The sequence below is a fragment of the Anastrepha obliqua genome, chromosome 1, assembly GCF_027943255.1.
Source record: "Anastrepha obliqua isolate idAnaObli1 chromosome 1, idAnaObli1_1.0, whole genome shotgun sequence".
NCBI classification, from domain to species: Eukaryota; Metazoa; Arthropoda; class Insecta; order Diptera; family Tephritidae; genus Anastrepha; species Anastrepha obliqua.
Genome location: NC_072892.1, coordinates 157,159,435 through 157,179,458, shown reverse-complemented (window position 1 = coordinate 157,179,458; position 20,024 = coordinate 157,159,435).

Here is a 20,024-nt window from a genome sequence, read left to right as displayed (position 1 = left end):
AGCGGTGGACTGTTTTTCATAGATGCGCTTGGATGTACCAGCAAAACTTTTCTTCTTTCACTAATTTTAGCCACCATACGATCACAAAATAATATTGCACTAGAATTGCGGCAACTCTTTTGGATGGTACCCGAACAGCGCACTCAGCATTGAAACTGCCGTTGAATTTGCTAAACACTGGGGCACCAACATGCAACATTAGCAAAAACTCTGGAAGGGGAAAAGTACTCCAAACGTGTCAAATTATCATATGGAACGAATTTACAATGGCTCACAAGAAAGCATTGGAAGCGTTTGATCGGACACTGCGAGATAAAAAGAAACAGACGGATGGCGCACTCATTTTATTGTCTGGTGATTTTCGACAAACACTACCCAACACCCGCTGATGAACTTAATGCATGCCTTAAATCATCAGTTCTATGGCGTCATTTACAGAAATTGACTTTGAAAACTAACATGCGTGTACAACTATCATACAACGGGATGCATCGGCTGGAAATTTTTCAAAACAATTATTGGACATTGGAAATGGGCGAATGGAAATTGATGATTCTACACAATGTGTCACGCTGCCAGCAAACTTCTGTAAGATCACAGAAAGCATCGACGAATTGGTACAAAAAGTTTTCCTAAACATTGCACACAACTACAAAAACCATCAGTGGCTCAGTACGCATGCTATATTAGCAGCCAAAAACATCGCTGTCAATTCCATCAACTTCACTATTCAGCATGGAATACCCAGTGAAACGACAACATATAATATTAGTTCGTCGATACTGTGGAGAATCAAGACAAAGTTGTCAACTATCCAACTGAATTCTTGAATTCGCTTGATTTGCCAGGCATGCCGCCGCACGTTCTTACACTGAAAATTGGCGTACCCAACATTCTTTTTCGAAACATTAATCCATCACGTCTTTGCAACGGAATCAGACTCTCAGTCAAGAAAATGATGAACAATGTTATCGAGGCAACAATTTTGACTGGAAAATTCAAAGGTGAAGACGTACTGTTGCTACGTATCCCAATGATCCCGACAGATATGCCATTTGAATTCCAACGTTCACAGTTCCCGGCGCGACTCGCTTTCGCAATGACTATTAACAAAGCAAAGGACAATTGCTACAAGTGAGTGGATTAAATTTGGAGAATCCATGCTTCTCACATGAACAGTTCTATGTGGGTTGCTCACGTGTCGGAAAACCTTCTGATTTATTCGTCTACGCACCAGATGGAAAAACAAGAAATACTGTGTATCCCACAGCACTTCAATAAACATCGAATTGAAACTAAACTTTGTAATGTCACAATTTTTTCGAAATAAAAAAATCAATAAAATGGTTTAGAATGAATTGAATATTTGTGTACTGATTTTTTTTTTAAGTTATTTTTCTTAAATTTATTGTAGTTCTTGGCGTAGCAACGCGCACCGGGTACAGCTAGTATTATGATATATTGACGCCATACGGCCAGCTTTATTGGAAAAAGTAGTCCAAAATTGGGCTGATCGAATGCACCATGTAACTCATAGCCACAGCGACATAAGCGGCATATAATACTGAAATAATAAATGCCATGAAATTATCTAACAGATTATAATAAAAAAAAAAATCATTTCTTTTCCTTCCACTTTTGTTTCGTATTATCAGTTTTAGTTCTGAAGCTCTTGAAAAATACCGCTACATATAAATCTTCTGAGAATGATTAATGCCGGATAATCGAAAAATCAGTCGATTCGGTATAAGTATAAAAGTAAAAGTATAAATAAAGTTGAAGTCAGTATTTTAAATATCTGCCTTATATTTTCGTAACACGCATTAGAGAGATAATAATAAGCAGGACTCGATTGTGAAATCTTTTAGCAGACCGAAAATACAATAAAAAAATGGGAAAATGCCCAAATGTGGACAAAATAAAGTAATTTAGGGAAGAGAAACGAAAGAAAAAAGTATTCGGCTGGAATATACATATACTCCAATACACACACCTGTACATACACAAATACACAATTATAAGCTGATTAATTTACTAATACATGTACATTTATGTATGTCTGGCAACGCTATGAGTAATCAAGTCAAATGAATAGCTGCTTGTTTCTCTTCACATTCATATTTCCCACATATTTACTTACAAGCAAAGCATCATTAAGGCTTCTCATATCAAATTAATAATAAAGTCTTCTTTTTTTTCTTTTTCAGACAAAAACTGACAGTTTGATTATGCCACTCTGACATTTTGCACAAAGGTAAGACCTTTTTTAATTTATTTGTGGGTTTTTCGAAATTTCTTTCTTGCTTTCTCATTTTTTATCGTCTTTGTTTGCTACCTGTTGTTTTTATTGATAATCGCCGGGCAAGTGCTCTGAAATTCTCTTGTCGCTGTCTGATATATCGGTGACCGGTGCAGACAATCAATCGATGGATGAGTAGTTGGTTTGATGATTACTTTAGGCGGTGCGCATTATTGCCTGTGTATGCATTGTGTGTATGTGTGTGTGTTTGTGTTATTCGGCGTTCGCAATTATTAAATATGTCCGTGCATTTCTGTCTCTGTATATGTGTACTGTTACTTTTGTTGTGCTTTGTTTAATTTCTTGTGGCGCTGTTGTGAAATAATGGACTATTTTTGGCAAACAATAAATTAAATTTGGCATTGGCTTTGTTTTAATGAACAAAACTGATTACAGATACAGATATATAAATAAAGCCGCAATAAGATTAAGTAGCGGAAAAAAATTAAATCAACGCAAGCAAAGAAGCAAATGCAAATATCAATTAAAATATGGGAATATTCAATTTGGGAATACCAGGGAGAAAAATATAATTAAATTTAGCCAAAAACCACACTGAACAACAGAAACAAATTGTGGTTTTGCCAAGCGCATGTTTTGTATACAGCTCGAGAAGTTAAGTCTTTTTTTTTCTCTTCTTGATTGGCGCGATAACCGCAAACGCGATTTTGGCCGACTTTAACAAAGCGCGCTAGTCATTCCTTTCTCGTGCTAACTGGCGTCAGTTGAACACAGCAAGCGAAGCCAACTCCTTCTCCACCTGATCTTTTCAACGCAGAGGAGGCCTTCTTCTTCCCCTCTTGAGATCCGGGAGCCGGAGCGCTTGTATCCTTTCCGACGACGGAATAATTAGATATATTCAAAAACTTGATGTAAAATCGGAAGCCCAGATGCTAGAAAGAATTGATTTTAAGCGGTAAGAATACTGCCAGAATAATATTAAAGTTTATGTACGTATGTATGTGTGTATGTTCCTTGTTGCAGCATAAGTCAATGATAAGAATGGATCGCACATTTCTTTATTTATTGATTCATTTAACCAAATGAACAAAATCTCTACTGACTATAGAACAAAATTAATTTGATTCAGTTAGTTTGTACCAGCTATCCACTATGAGACACACTTAGACGCACAACTCATTCTACTACCGCTTGAAAGACTTATCCTGAAACCCATAAATCGAAAAAGAACTTTTCAAAAGCTTCAGAAGATCACTGACTTCAAATAGTTCACAGATGATTCGAAAACAAATACTGGAGGCGCTGCGGAGATCTATGGTCCAAACGCCAAATCAATGGGTAAACGGCAAAGCGTCTTTCGGGCTGAAATTCAAGCAATTTTAAACTGTTCGAGAATAAATCTTAGCAGAAGCAACAAGGATGCGCTTGATGCTATACACTCGGAGAGTCAAGCTGCCTTAGAAGCAGCAGCTTCGCATTCTGTGGAACCGAAATACTGTACGAATGCCTTATCAACTTAATACAATAAATAGAATTGTACTTTGCTGCGTTCCGGAACACTCTGGAATAAAAGATAATGCGTTTGCTGATGAACTCGCTAGGGTGGGGTCGGTCTAGAACCATGGTAATGGTAATGCTAATAGTTGTACGAGTTAAGCTACTGCTCTTATGCACCTCGACCGGGATAATCTATTGTGCGCCCCTAATTACTTAATTATAATTATTTAGTGCACCGAGGAATCGAACCAACTCCTTAGGAGAGAGCAGTTCTAGATCTTCCTCTTCTAGTACGTAGGAGCCCAGGATTCTGTGTCTGCTCTGGCCTAATGCCTCACAGTTGGTGATTAAGAGTTCCATAGACTCCTCTTCATCACGGCAGAACCTGCATGATCTTGTGCTAGATAATCCTATTGTGTTGAAGTGTTTATTATAGGCAAAGTGACTTCTAAGTGCTCCACAGAGTAATCTGATACCCTCTTGGTCTAGGGTTAGAACAGATTTTGCTCTGTTGGCATTGAAGTTCAAGAACTTTTTGGATTGATTAGGACCGCTTTTACCATGCCAGTGTTCCCTGATTTTAGTTTGGATCCATTTTTTGGTTTCCTGTTTTATATTTATTGTCTTTGTTCAAGCCGAAAATGAGGTTGGCCCAATAAATAGCCCTTCTGCCCCTGTTTTGGCATAAAAGCTCGCGTTCTCGTTTCCTTCGTGTCCCTCATGTCCTGGTACCCAAATCAGTGAGACCTGGTTATGAGTGGCCAGTTTGTTAAGTCCATTGTTACAGTGTATTAGGACTTTTGACTTGAATGTAAAGCTATTCAAGGCATTGAAAACCGTTCGGCTGTCCGAAAGTATTCCAATTTTTACTTTCTCGAACCCTTTTTCACATATGGTTTCCCCAGTTTCGATTATAGCGAAGAGCACCGCATGAAAAATCGTAATATTTGTATTTAGTGTTGGGGATTTGTGTGCTCTAGGCCCCACTATTGCTGCTCCTACTCCTTGAACCGTTTTGGAACCATCTGTGTACCATTTTTGTGAATCATCCTTTAGTCATGTTGGGTTAGTGTTCCACTTCTTCCTAGACGGGAAGATAACCTAGTATCTCTTTATAAAATTGAGTACGGATTTCGTGTAGTTCGCTTGGATTATGCATACTGCATAACCAAACTGAGGTATCAACTGGGTAGAAGCTATATGCAGGGTAAATAACTCTGTCAAGCCAAAAGGCTTATAAGACCTTTTATCTACAATAGAAAATAGTTGGTTTTCTGACAGTTCACTATTAATTAAACTACCATCTCCTAAAAATTCACATTGGGAATGTGACAGAGTGTAGACTCTTTCTTGAGGATGATGAAACCGCAGATCATATCTTGTGTAACTGTATTGCCTTTGACGAGAAAACACCAAAGACGAAACTGCACATCTTTCATCGAAACCAAATGGATCTGAATAAAATCAAGAATGCTCCTGTTACAGATATTCTGAAATAAGACCGTAAGGCGGAAAATTTACTGAAAGAGTTTGGTTTTCAACCGATTCCCAACCCAGGGAACAGTTAAGTTATGGTAGTAGTGCCAGACAAAAGAACTGGTATTAACTACTTCCAAAGCATGTTATTATTATTGTTGAAGTGGTTGAGTATTTCTCTGAAAGCATCCTAATTAACGACTAGCGTCGTGTTACTAGCACTGTTCTCGTGTGATTTCTTGGGTTTTTTTGTTTTTTTTTGTTTTTGGAGACAGCTCCATTTCGTGAGATCCAAGTAGTATAACAGCGAACTTTTTATTTATGAGTCTGAGATATCATTCATTTGCTGGTGGTTGCTGGCTTATCAAAAGAGCGAAGTCCTGCTCTAGCTAGACCTGGAAAATACTTTCTTGCACCCCCTCTGCTTGACAGCTTCTGATGATGGGATTGAAAAGAAGGTTAAGTCTGACTGTAAGATCCGCTACGAGTCAGTGACCTGTAAGGGTTGCAGTGATATGTGATATGCATGGGAGGGAGCATTCTGACAGGTAGTTCGTTCTCTGAATGTTGTATCACGGCAATATTTTTCTTGCTGTAGTGCATGTAGTTAATTGCTTCCACCTTCTTTCGACTAAATCCTAGTAGTGTAAAGCAATGGATATTTTTATTGTATTGGATGGGGTAGCAACTGCCACCGCCTCTACTATGTATGACTAGTGTCGAATCTTTTTTTGCTAGCTCATCTGCTATCTCAATGCCCTCTATATTCCTATGACCGGTAACCCATATCGGAGTAACTTGAAGCCGATGGCCAAACAATTCTAGTTCTTCTCTACACTGTAAAATTATTTTGGATGAAACGGAATTGGACTCTAAGGCCTTGAAAGCTGCTTGACTGCCTGAAAATATAGCCTCTCTTGCACCAACTTCTTTGTAGTGTTTGAGTGATTTACCTGCTTCTTTGATAGCTGGATCACGCTGAAATACGTTGGCATAGTCAGGAGGTTGCATTGGTTTGGATAAGTTGAATGGTTCCGAATAGAGCCCAGCTCCCACACCACAGTTCGTGTTAGAACGGTCAGTGTGGATTTCAATGTCGAACCTACCAATCAATTTCCCTTTCCCCCATTGACTCTTAGTGGAAAACGTACCGTAAAATCTTTCTCGATGTTAGGGTTGGGGACGGCGAAGTCTGATTTGGTATTAAGCTGAGATGTCTAAGTCTGATGGTGAAAGATGTGTTAGTTCCTTAAACGCTTTAGTAGGACCGGTGCCACCAGACTAATTGCGCATATGTAAGTATCGGTTTTACAATGGCTGTGTAGGACCAGTTGGATAGGTTTGGGTGAATGCCCCATATTTTTTCATCCTTCTCTTACCCGAGCAAAGTGCTATATTAGCTTTCTTTACCCTGTATTCTACGTTTGGCCTTCAGCTGGATTTGAGATATAGGAATAGTGAGTATTGTTTGTATTCTGTCCTTCTCTTAATCGTACTCACAACCTCATGAAGAGCTGCCTCCCTTGATTTTCCTATGGGATATGAATGGTGAGATGTTGAAGTTATTGTACTTGAAACTTGTCTCTAAAGTAAGCATCGAGCAATCGTTCAAGGGTTTCAAGGATAAAAGAGGAATAGTGATGAGTCTAACATCTTCCGCGTCTACCAGCTTTAGGGATACAAATCATTTAATGTATCGGCCAAGGATTTTGTTCATTTCACGTTGTCTTTCCCAAAGAAATAAGGACAGAAGTGTTCTTGGGATAAAAGCTTACCTTATCTGGACGTATCTCTGCTTGATTAAATGGAACTATTAGAAATCTCTCCAAGCCTCAGTCTGAGCTTCGCTGATTGCTTTCCTGTATTCCCTAAAACAATTTTTGTTGTGTTCAAACGACTTATATTTGTAGCAAATGTTGAAGATTACTCTTATTATTTTCCTGACTTAAATTTTCACTCAAATTTGTGGAATATGTGGTTTTGCCATACGTGACAGGGCATGAAGCTTGAAATCCTTTCGTTAACGAAATTTTCAAAGCTTTTACGTTCTCACCTAAGTAAAAGGAGCACAAAGAGATTTGGTGGCTCCTTTAATACTCAGACTAAAAAGCCCAAGGTATTTAAAGCTCTAGAAAGAGGTTAGATAGTCAAGGAGGGAGGGAGAAAAGTGTCAAAGAAAGATATAGGAAAGAATATAGACAGAGACATAGGAAGTTAGTCCTGTGAGAACTTTGATCGGAACTCAAAACTCGTAGCCTTGCTCTAGCAAAGGCAGAAAGTGCTCAGTGATACCCGCCTCCTCCAGGCAAGACAGGCACATTGGGTCCTTAATAATTCCAATAGAAAGTTTGACAGTTTTCTGTTTGGACTTGTCACAAAACAATTTGCAGTTCAGCAGTGTTCTAGACCGGACCATTGCTCTTTATGTAAATTTATGTAAAAAATTTAAGTCATTAATTGACGTTATGATTTTATTGATATGGTGAAGTTAAGATCGGGCTTCTCTGTTGAATATGGACCAATTTGCTCTTTTTGAGTTTCTATTGGCGGTCCATTTCTCAAGCTTCAGATTGATATTGAAGAGCATCAAACTATGCTCCGAACAGGATTTCTTTTTAAAGGATTTCTTACACTTCCCTAAAAATAAAAAACTATAGTGAAAAATAAATTTGTATACAGAATATTAGTTCCAGATTTTATTGTCTTTTCAGAATTAAATACCCAGAACTATAACTCAAAGGGATTTGGGTGACCTAAAATTTGTTTCACATTTTCTCCACAACTTTTACCCTGCAGAATATTGTGATGCTGTATTTATTACCGCTACCATCCCATCCAATTTCGCTCTTATGACCTGACTAAGTCGCACTTTAATTTAAAAAAAGAAAATGCCCGAAACTTGGATAAGCACAAACGATAAGTCAACATTCGACATTTTATTTATGGAATTTTTAATAAAGCATTAACTTTTACTAAAATATAGCGGCGGCTTATTAAGGCTACAAACTAGAATTTACTAATGCATAAATGCATGCATAATTAAGCAATGGTCATATGTTTTTTTTTTTTTTTTGTTTTGGCTCTCTAGTTTTCTATATAACCATTGTTGCGTTTATAAATTATTCATTTCCGCTTTTTGTGCCATAAATTTTTCAGTCATAAAATATGAATTTGCTAAATATTTACAAAAATTTTCCCAATAATTCTAATGGCTTAGGCGCCTTAGAGTGGTAAATTATTTCCTACACACACACGCGCGCCCACACATATATATATATATATACACAAAATTGCCGTCAAAATAGCTGATTCTATCTCTAACATATGTATGTATACGGTTTTACTACCCAGCGAACCATTTTGCCTGATATGAAATTTAGATGCATTTGTTATGAAATGAATTTCTGAAATCTCCAAAGTTAACTCTCTCAAAGGCATGTCATGAAGCGAATTGTAGTGTTCTCGACTTGAAAGGCACTTTTTAAGACATGAAAATTTTCCTAGATATCAAATTGAGAAATAAGTGATACTTATCAATTTGAAATCTCTGCATTTTTGGCGATCTACTTATCAGCTAAAAATTTTGTGTCGAGGTATTGATATGTACTAAAGATTTCTCGTATTTTACTAACCTTCCGAAGATGATTCCATTTGGTTTTGTTCAATTTACTCCTTTACAAAATCTTTCAAATGTGTACAACTTTCACTATTCATCGACAGTAATACGATGCTCAAACGAAGGCCACGTTGCGACTGAAAATACAGAGGATACTTAGGGTACAGGACGTTGCTATGAACGGTTTTCACTACTCAAGGCATTACTGTAGCCAACCCAAAGACAAAAAAACTCTATCTAGAAACTTTTTTTTTCGACTTTTGGCCAGCTTTTTGGGAATCGGCCGCACTGTGCGTCGGTTAGCAGCGCCAGTTGGAAACACCAATTAAAGTTAAGTCCCTCTCCACCTGATCTTTTCAACACAGAGGAGGTCTTCCTCTTCCTCTGCTACCTCCAGCTGGTTCCGCGTCGAATATTTTCAGAGCCGGACCGTTTGTATCCATTCGGTCGAGCCAGAGTAGTGGCTGGATCTCTATAGTAAAGCTCATAAGCTCATCATTCCATCGTCTGCGATATTCGTCTTTGCCAACGTGCAAAGGTCCAAAAATCTTGCGCAGAATCTTTCTCTCAAACACTCCAAGCGTCACTTCATCGGATGTTGCCATCGTCCACGCTTCTGCGCCATACGTTAGGACCGGCATGATGAGAGTCTTGTAGAGTGTTAGTTATGTTCGTCGAGAAATGACTGAACTACTCAGTTGCCTACTAAGTCCAAAGTAGCACTTGTTGGCAAAAGAGATTCTCCGTTGGATTTCCAGGCTGACATTCTTATTGGTGTTAATGTCGATTCCTAAATAAACAATCTCGAAACTGTCAACAGTGACGTGGGTGCCGATACTCGAGTGCGTCGACTGTTTGTTTGATGACAGGAAGTACTTCGTTTTGTCCTCGTTCACCACCAGACCCATTCGCTTTCCCTCTTTATCCAGTTTGGAGAAGGCAGAACTAACAGCGCGGTTGTTAAGGCCGATGGTGCCAATATCACCGGTATACGCCAACAATTGTACGCTCTTATAAAATATTGTGTCTGGGCGATTAGGTTCTGCGGCTCGTACGATGCTCTCCAACATCAGGTTAAAGAAGTCACACGACAGCGAGTCACCCTGCCTGAAATCTCGTTTGGTATCAAACGGCTCGGTGTGGTCCTTCCCAATTCTTACGACGCTGCTGGTATTTAACAACGGCATTTCGCATAGACGTATTCGTTTTGTGGGGATACAAAACTCATACATTATGGCATAAGGGCAACTCCTTTTCGTACCGTGTATCGTAATGTGTATCGATTCTCCTTTCATGGTTTTCATGGGTATTTTTCAAGACTTGGCGTATTGTGAATATCTGGTCGTTGGTGAATTATCCCGGTCTAAAACCACAATGATCAGATCCAATAGGTTTATTGATGGTGGACTTCAGCCTTTTACACAATGCGCTCTCCAGAACCTTATAGGCGATATTTAGAAGACTATTCTCTCAAAAATTGCAATCAAAAATTGCAATATCACGCTGCCTGTGGATTGCATAGGCGCTGCATACACATTACCAGCTCCTCGCCGCCTCCCGCCCGCGCCCACGGTTTTATTGTTCTTTAGTCGCGTTATCACGGACGGTTCAAAAAACTTACTTGGGAACATTGAAATCCGAAGTCTTATCTAAAACACTAGAAACGTCTCTTCCATCTATCACAACATGAAAGATTTGGTTTCGCGTTTTTCGATCAGGAAAGATTATGCTGAAATCTAGTGCATCAGACTACCATGTTTCGAGCTCTTCGAACGAAGTCGATGAGCCTCTCTCCGTTACCGGATGCTCTTTGCGCACACTGACAGTAAAGTCTTTGCTTACATTGCCTTTTTCTTCCGTAGGGGCGTGGGCACAAATTAGCGATATGTTGAAGAATTACGCTTTGATGCAGATTTTTGAGAGACGATCGTCCAACGTAGCGAACGACAGTGCTTGGCGACGAAATCTCTCTCCGACTATAAGTCCAACACCGAATTTGCGCTCCTTTACATGGAAGCTGTAATAAACGTATGATTTTCTTGCCTTGCCCCGTCCATTGCATCTCTTGAATGCCAGTGATGCCAGCCTTTACGTCAACCAGCCGAGCAAAGGCGCCTTCTCCATTACGGGATCGGACATTCCAAGTGCATGCCCTGAAATTATAGTCCTTAGTTCCTTTGCAGGGGTCGTCATCAGTACAGGATGTTCTCATCCGAAACTTTGTTCGTGCTTTGATGGTGGAATGATTTTCACGTGGCGGGTCACAAACTCAGCGCACAACCAGATATCCTCGGTTCATGCGCCTTCTCACGGATATAACCGAATACGAGTATCAAATGATGCGAAGCGCTGAAACTCAACTTGAGTACTAAAAGTTTACCGAACATTAGCGAAAGCCATATCTTGTGTTTGCTGGGTACCCAGCGAGAGGTTTCTTGCGCCTGTATGTGAGTGCGCGTGACCACAACAATAAATTGTGCAAATTTAAATCAACAAATGGATTTAATTTCATTTGTATACACATATAATAAACATTTGTGGTTGTGGATTGCAAATGTCACATGCAATAGCACACACACACACACACGTACTCACGCACGCGTATTCTTGTGTGTGTACACTGTGGATTTAAGCATTGTTTGAAATGTTCGTTGATATGGAAAACGATTATATTAATCCAATATTTACAGTAATTAAAAAGAAATCAATTGAAATTTCAGTTGTTGCTTTACTGGCCGGCTTAAAAATTATCCATGCGTACACAAGCGAAAGACAGTCGCAAATAAATAAATATTACAAAAACAAAAAAACTTAATATTTACACTGCCATATGTTAGTACTTTTATCGCATACTCCCATTTGCATAAACGATTATTCGCCTTACGAGAGAAGAGTTATTTTGGATGATTTACTCCAAGAGCTGCATTCGTCAGACGTTGGTTTCTTTTGCCGATTTGTGATTTTGTTCTTAACCCTCTAGTACCCAAAATTGTATGTAAGCATGAAAAATTTAAACATTTCTGTTAATCACCGCCTTTCCTACTGGCAGCCCAGTTTTCTGGTTGTAAATAGAAAAGTGTGTCACTTTTTAAATAAAAAATACCAGTTTTGTGTGCATTGCAGACAAAAGTATGATTGAGCTTGGCTAACTACAAAATTTGGCGCAAAAAATGCAAAAGATATTAGGTTTGGAATTGTGTCCGCAGTTCTTCTTGTTCTCCCATAATTACTGCTTATATGTATTTAAAGAAGAAAAACTTCTGGTACAAGACTCTGATAATCTCTTTTAGAAAAATGAAAAACAAACAAAACAAACAAATGGCCGTGGCCTTTAACAAAAATAATATTAAAATGCCATGCCGCGCGGAATATACTTAATCTTGCCATAAGTTCTGTTACAAGTTAAGCCCGTTATAGATAGGACTTTTTTTAAGAAAAACTTTATTCAACCATGTAAACATTAAAAACATTTTTATTGTAATTTTTATACGAAACGATCACCACTTGCTTTTACACAAGCCTTCAAACGATTAGGTCATTCAGTTATTGCAGCACGCACGGTTTCCATGGAAATTGACGTCGCTGCTCGAACCGAAGATTGTTTGAGACTCTCCAAATTTATGTGAAGTCTTCGACAGGGCATGTTCTCCAATTCTGAGCTCAAACTATAGTTCAATAGATTCGGATCTGAACTTTCAGATGTTCAATCTTCTGCGGTTATGAACCCTGGAATATTTGTGTTTTAGTCAGTGCTGGTTGGTTTTTGCTTTATGGGATGGAGCAGAGTCTTGTTGGAAAATCCAATGCTCTCCATTGAAGAGAGTGCTGTTCAATTGCTTCACCGCTTCTTCCAAGACATCCTCCTGGTACACTTTTGCATCGGTCTTAACCCCTTTTTCCGCAGAAATGAAGAGATGTAACGACTTTGCAAGACACTCCTCATCAAACCACTACGGAGGCTGGATGGTGGCCATGCTGAACCCTTGGAACAACATTTTTGCGTCTTTAAAAGTTTTAGCATAGATTTTGTCGTTTTGCTTATTAAAAACTTGTTCAACAGTGAAAGTTTTCTCATCTGTGAACAAAAATATTTTCATGGCCGTTGACCGCGTGCCACCGAAGAAGCTACTGCATCTGTCGAGTTTTATTTTCTTCAAGTGCGTTGTCAAGAGATGACGAGTTGAGCGACAGAAGGCCTTTATGTGGAGATCATCTCGGGAGATCATCATTAGTCTGGACATAAATCTGGTCAACACATTCATTGCGTATTAAATATGATTTCCTGCTAAGGAGATTTCAGCGAATTCTTCCTCGAACGGCTTTCATAGCTGCGCTGGTTGGAACTACGCGAAGACGACTATTTCTTTTTCTCTCTAACACTTCAGACGTTTGGGAAAAGCGATTGATCGTGTGGTAAACAAACATCGTCGAACTATTCAGTTTTTTCAGCAACTCGTAAATCTCACTTGCACCTGTGTATAATTTATTATTAGACAACGAAAAAAAGAAAAAATAAAGATCCTTTTGCTGCGAATTTGTTTTCGCCGTTGGCATTGGCCCCTATTATGAGTTGGATTCGATCTTCGATATTCGCTGGTTGTCGAAGATCGATAACCGAATGTCAATTTAGTATTATGAGCGGTGCAACCCTGTCGAAATTTTCGTTGTATACCGAATTTAGAGTCGAATGCGATTTTGCCTTCGATTGTGTAGCGTATTGTGGGAAAATTTGTTAAAATGTAAGTTGTTTGCGATTATTTATTGTTTTATAGTAATCAAATAATAAACATATACTAATTGTTTTAATTTTATGTCGGTCGAAAGTGGCGAGTACCAAACAGCAATTAGAAAGTCTGGTTGCATTAATGGAAGAGAATCCACAATTCGCAAAAGGGATTTGCACCAAAGTTCAATAATTTGTGTTGCAACAAAAATCTAAATCGGGTTTTCAAGACTCCAATTGTTCTCTCAATGATACTTCTCGCTTTAGTATGTTGTTTGTTGTATGTCCTTTGTGGAGACCCTTCCTCAGAGTTTCTGAACGGCGTCAATAAATATGGTTTTAGAGCGTATCCAGCATCATCTGAGGCAGACAAAAATATTAAAATCGGAATTTCAATAGGTGTTTATTATATACCGAGGAGCCAAGAATTGCGACGGCCATTGAGTTGTTGCTCCTCTAAATGCGCTTTCAATGGCGACATGTTGAAAGCCATAGAATCCTGAGTAGCTCCTGGATTTTTCGCATTTATGTAAGTTATTTTCATTGTATGATCACGAACCTAAAATTTACATTATTCGCATTGGGATGAATCGTCAAACCATAACTCCGTTGTACTTATTTTCACAAAAAATACTTTTTTTAACTTTTAAAAACGTTGTTAACAAAGTATTTCAATACAATCGCTTTTTCTTTTATTTTGATTTGCTGCATCAGTTGAGAAAAAATTATCTATTGTAAATTCTACAGCGAATGAGCACCATAATACCAAATGAAAATTCGTTCGATCAGCACTTTCGACTACAATCGAAGATCGAATTTTGTTCATAATAAGGGCCATTGTCAAATTTGTCACAGAATTTATGGCAAAACTAAGTATAAGTATTTTCATCAACCAATCTAATAAATCTTCTTCAATAAATATAACCTTTTTTATTGTATTAATAAAGCGAATTGGCAATAAATATTTTTTCCATTAAAAACTGCTTCCATTCCCAAATAAAATTATCGAACTTTTAAATTTCAATATTGATCACCTTTAACATTATTCACTTCGAACAATTCCCGTTAACTAAATATTGCCCCGAAATATGAGTATTCAAATTTATTGTAGCATGAAATGTAATAAATATCAATTCAATATTTTTCTTAAGCACTTTCTTTATTATGCGCATGAAATATGTATGCGTGCTTGTGCCTGTGCATTTGTATGCGAACTTACGTCCAATTAACCCACGAGTGTCTACTGTTACATTTACGGTGCTGGGTGAATGAAGGATGATTTTGCGTATCTCAATGAGAGTGTCCCATTTATTAGAATGGAAAAATTAAGTTCTTTTTACTTTTAATTTTAAGGCAGTTACTTTTTGTGTAAGGTCAAGTTTTTTAGAAGTGGCAAAGGGTGATATGACGCCGGAACTAAGGCAGCAAGCGTTATTAATACAATGAGAAATAATTTGGGGTAAAAGTTTTAATGAAAAGATAATGTATATTAAATGTAGAGAGTAAATTATTAAGATATAAGAAAAATATATCTCGCTGGCGTAGTAATAATAAATAAATAAATAAATCACTACATAAATAGCAGAAATCACTACATATATAAAAGGTCTCACACTAATGACCCGCCAGTACTTTTGCTTGTTTTAAGCATCGCCCGTTAGCACTAATGCATTATGTATTAAAAGCTTTTCTCAATTATTTTTTTAATAAATGTACTTGCTCGACTTTGGAGTAATCAAGAAATTTGCGTAAAGAGTTGATGTCATATGATGCTGGGGAAAAGATCATCCGACCGAGTTAACAACTGGTGACGCTCGGCGCTAGATTTGCTGAAATCGAGTATATGTGATATTAATGAGCCCATGATATAATATTTTCTAAATTCATTCAAATAGGAACAGCTTTTGATCTTGAAGTTATCTAGAAATGAACGTTAGATCACATCATATGATATCATCATAACATCAAGTCACATGATATCTTCGTATGATTTAATCACATGATTTCATCATGTGATCTTATGGTATGACATCATCGTGTGATCTGATCATATGATGTTATCATATGTTTCATTACATGTCGAATATATTACATATCAATAAAAATATGTTTCAAATGGATCGTTATACTCTTTTGCAAGAATTACATCCAGGAAAACATATAACAGACACCATATGGGGCTGGCATCAGTGACGCGATCATATGATGCGATTCAAAGTACATTTCAAGACAGCTTCGAAGGGAACCACTTTTCTTAAATGGACTTAAGCGAATATAATCATCATGTTTAACAATCCTAACCTGAAAGCTATGTGCTCCGAAAGTCATATTATATAATTAGAAATTATTGGTTGACATTTGAGCGATTACGTACATGTCAAGTGATCCAATTATTTTGGACATTATCGCAAATTTTTCTGAAAATTCATTTATTTGTGTGCTAGAATATAATAAAAAGTAGACTCAACAGATTTTGAAAAAAAAATTTAATAAATTTGAAGATTATTAAATGTTGGAAAATTTATTATAAAGTTCTTTAACGTGAAATTCTTCGTTTTTTTCCACATTTTTATAAATATCTTTCTCTCAAATTCGGTAATATAAAATGTACTATATAAAAATATATATAAAAATATAATACAAAAAATTTTTTTAGTCCACTATTTTTTGTTGCATTTTTCAGATTTCCAGACTTAAATTTTCAGACTAAAATTTTCAGACTTAGATTCAGAATAGCGCCGACTATACTCAGTAATTCCAGTAATTAGATTCAAAAATACCGTGCATCTGTGTACTAATGTACGTAGAGGCGCTTCGATCGATTTGTGCAAATGGGTGTAATACGAGGTGTTTTCAAAAAGTATCGCGAATTTTGTGTTTTTTTTTTAATTTGTTTTATTCATAAATATCTATTTTGTCCCTTCGAAGTAGTCCCCGTGAGATATTATGCACTTGTGCCAATGTTTTTTCCAATCTTCGCAGCACTTCAAAAATCATTTTTTTTTATCTTGTTCAGCTCCTCCTTCGATGCCGTCTTTATCTCGTCAATCGTAGCGTAGCGTCGTCTTTTCATGGCCTCTTCAGTTTCGGGAAAAAGAAAAATTCATAGGGGGCCAGATATGGGAAATATGGTGGCTGTGGCATCATTAGTGTGTTGTTTTTGGCCAAACAGTCGCGCACAAGCAACAATGTGGGACCAGGGGTGTTTTCGAGATGCAAGAGCCAATTTTTTCCTTCCACAAATACGGACGTATCTGGCGGATTGATTCTTGCAAAGTGCGCATAACTTGCAGGTAATATTCCTTATTGACCGGTTCTGTGGCCAGAACTCATGATGCACAACGCTCCTGTAATCGAAGAAAACGGTAAGCAAAACTTTTACATTCGACCGAACTTGTCGCGCTTTTTTCGGTCTTGTTTCGTGCGGCAGCTTCCATTGAGATGATTGAGCTTTGGTTTCCACGTCATAACCATAAACCCACGATTTGTCACGACTCTCTGGAGCAAATCTGGGTCGTCGCGGACAGAGTCCAACATCTCATTAGCAATGTTCATGCGATGCTGCTTTTGGTCGAAGTTGAGCAGTTTTGGTACGAATTTTGCGGCGACCTTTCTCATGCTTAAGTTTTTGAAAAAATATCGAATGGTCCTCAGCAACTTCTCTAACGGTGATTCAACGATTGGCCAATACCATTTTCTTCACTTCATCAATTTGTTCGTCTGTTGTTGAAGTGCTCGGGCGTCCGGCTTTCGGCGATGCTTTTCGTCGTTCACATCTTCTCGGCCTTCTGAGAACATTTTGTACCACCGATAAACGTTGCTTTGGTCCAAAGTAGCTTCTCCGTATGACACAGTCAGCATTCGGAATGCATCCGCGCACTTTATTTCGTTCTTCACACAAAATTTTATACAGGTTCTTTGATCCATCTTATTGAATAGGGAAAAATCGAAGACGAGCCGAAACACGTGAAGCAAAGCAGCTGTCAACAATTAACTGAACATTCACAATGGTCGAACTCGTCGGCATGAGTGAGAGACATGAGTACCAACATATCGCCACAGAAAATTCAAAATTCGCGATACTACTTACACATCTCTTATATGAGTACGTATGCTAGCGCTTCGGTCGAGCAGTATTTTGCATTGATATTCAACTGGTTGCCCTGTACGAATTTTAATATAACTTTGAAAAGGTATGAGAATCGCACCATGAAACATTCAAATAAATATAACTAAGCATAACTTCTGCTACTAACGAAAAAATTCTGAGAGGAGTGTTTCTTAAACGACAAAAACAAGTTTATTCCAAAACTTATGAACAAAAACTAAAATTAAAAAAAAAAAAAATATTTACTCAAAAGAAGAATAAATACGTATAATGTAATAAAAAAAATGTTTCTCGGAAAGAAAAAAAATAATATTTTTTTCCAAAAAAAAAAACAAATGTCAGTTATATTTTTTTCCAAAATCAGTTTTTTGTTTGGAAGTATATTTTATATTAAATAATCTAAAAAAGGTAATTTATGTACTTGTTTTGATCAGTTTGTAGTCTTGTAGGCGTAGGTTTTTTAACACCAACAGCGTTGCCTTATTTTAGTTTAAACATTTTTATTTTTATTTTTCTATTTCCCTTGAATACATTTCCCTAAATCAAAACTTCCAACTCATTCTCATCGGCGTAGACGTGTGTGGGTTAAACTTGATTTTATGTGCGCATACATTTTCGAGATTGGCAGAATGTTGCAAACATCTCAGCTGGCTGGTAGGCGTGCCAAGAATAAACCAATAAGCTGAGATTTTATTAGTCACGTTTCTTCACACAGACGGTTCGTTGAAGCCAAATCATTTTGCTAACTTTTACGGGTATAAACAAATGTACGGATTTAGCCTACACTGGTAAGGGTAGACAACATAAAGCGCTTTGCTGGCAATAAACTCTCAGACTAATAAGAAATCGTTTACGCAACATTTTTGGCTTGTCTTATTCAGTCATAAAATTTTATTATAATTATTATTATTTTACTTAGAAAAAAATTACAGTTTATGAATATTTCAGAGATAATTGAAAAACCTTACAGCATATGGCTCTTACTGGAAACCTTTATGCACATATTTTCCCGAGGAGCGGGAGCAATGTTGAAATTAGTGGTTTTATTAAAAAGAAAACCAGTCTTACGATTCATTTATACGCAAATTGAAAGATGGATGTTTAAAACATAAAGATATACTCCTTGACTTTAAACATTTTTTCTCGATAATAGCTCGAGTTTTGACAATAATGCTGTACTAAATATAAAAAAAACTCTTATTTTTATAGTGATGACTAAGTCGGAACTTTAAGGAAGTTGAGATGGGATGAAATCTTTGGCGTAAAATAATCTGCAATATGTAGCTCGCAGAAAGGCCAAAAATAAATTTAAACGCCACTGATATACCCCGAAAAACTCTTTTTGGCCGAGCTCCTCCTCCTAATTGTTGCGTGCGTGTTGATGCTGTTCCACAAATGGGAGAATCTACAGCTTTAAGCCGACTCCGAACGGCAGATGGTTTTTTTATGAGGAGCCTTTTCATGGAAGAAATATGATACAATACACTCAGAGATTTGCCATTGTCTGCCCAGGGGCGACTGCTATGAAAGAGAAACTTTTTCTATTGTATCATTTGGTGTTTCATGAACGTAGCTTCCGTAGCCACGCACTAACCTTCTCGGCCCCGGCAGCCGCCGAAAAGATACACTGCCGATCATATGTACGTGCATAAATAGTTTATTAACTACTCTAGCAACGCTCCCATAACACGGATGAAATAAAAATTATATGAGAAAAAGATAAAAAAAAAAATTCCTTAATTCATGCGAATGTTAGTTTCCCCATTTCTTTAAACTACATAAATCACTTTATGACTCCATACTAAATAAATTATTTGTAAGTAATTTTAAAAAGTGATGGACAGACACATTATTAAATAAAACAAATAGTAGTCGATAACCAAAACGTGTTTTTAGCTAGACCTTTTTTATGAGGACTTAATAAAGTGATTAAAAAATTAAATCAAGTGAATAAAAAATTATCACTTTTCCCGAAATTAGGGTTTAATTTAAAACTAATAACGAGAGAAACGTATTTTTAGCAACCACTTTTTTTAGCGTATAATTAAATTATTGGCAGAAATAATTGTGTTTTTGTCTGAAAAATAAGTTTTACATAGAAACAAGTTAAAAATATTTGTCTTTAATCAAGTGAGAGGAGGAATGTGTTGCAGAAGTACGATGCCACAGAGCGGTTGAATAGCGCAGCACATCTTTTTGCCTATAGAGACTCAAACTCTTACGGTGGAAAGAATTTTCAAATTTTTTTTTTTTGAAGAAAAGAGACTAGTTGAAATCAGATTATAGTCTTTCATTTTATTTTTATATTTTTTCATGTGTTTAAATGTCTGTATTTGTGAAAAAA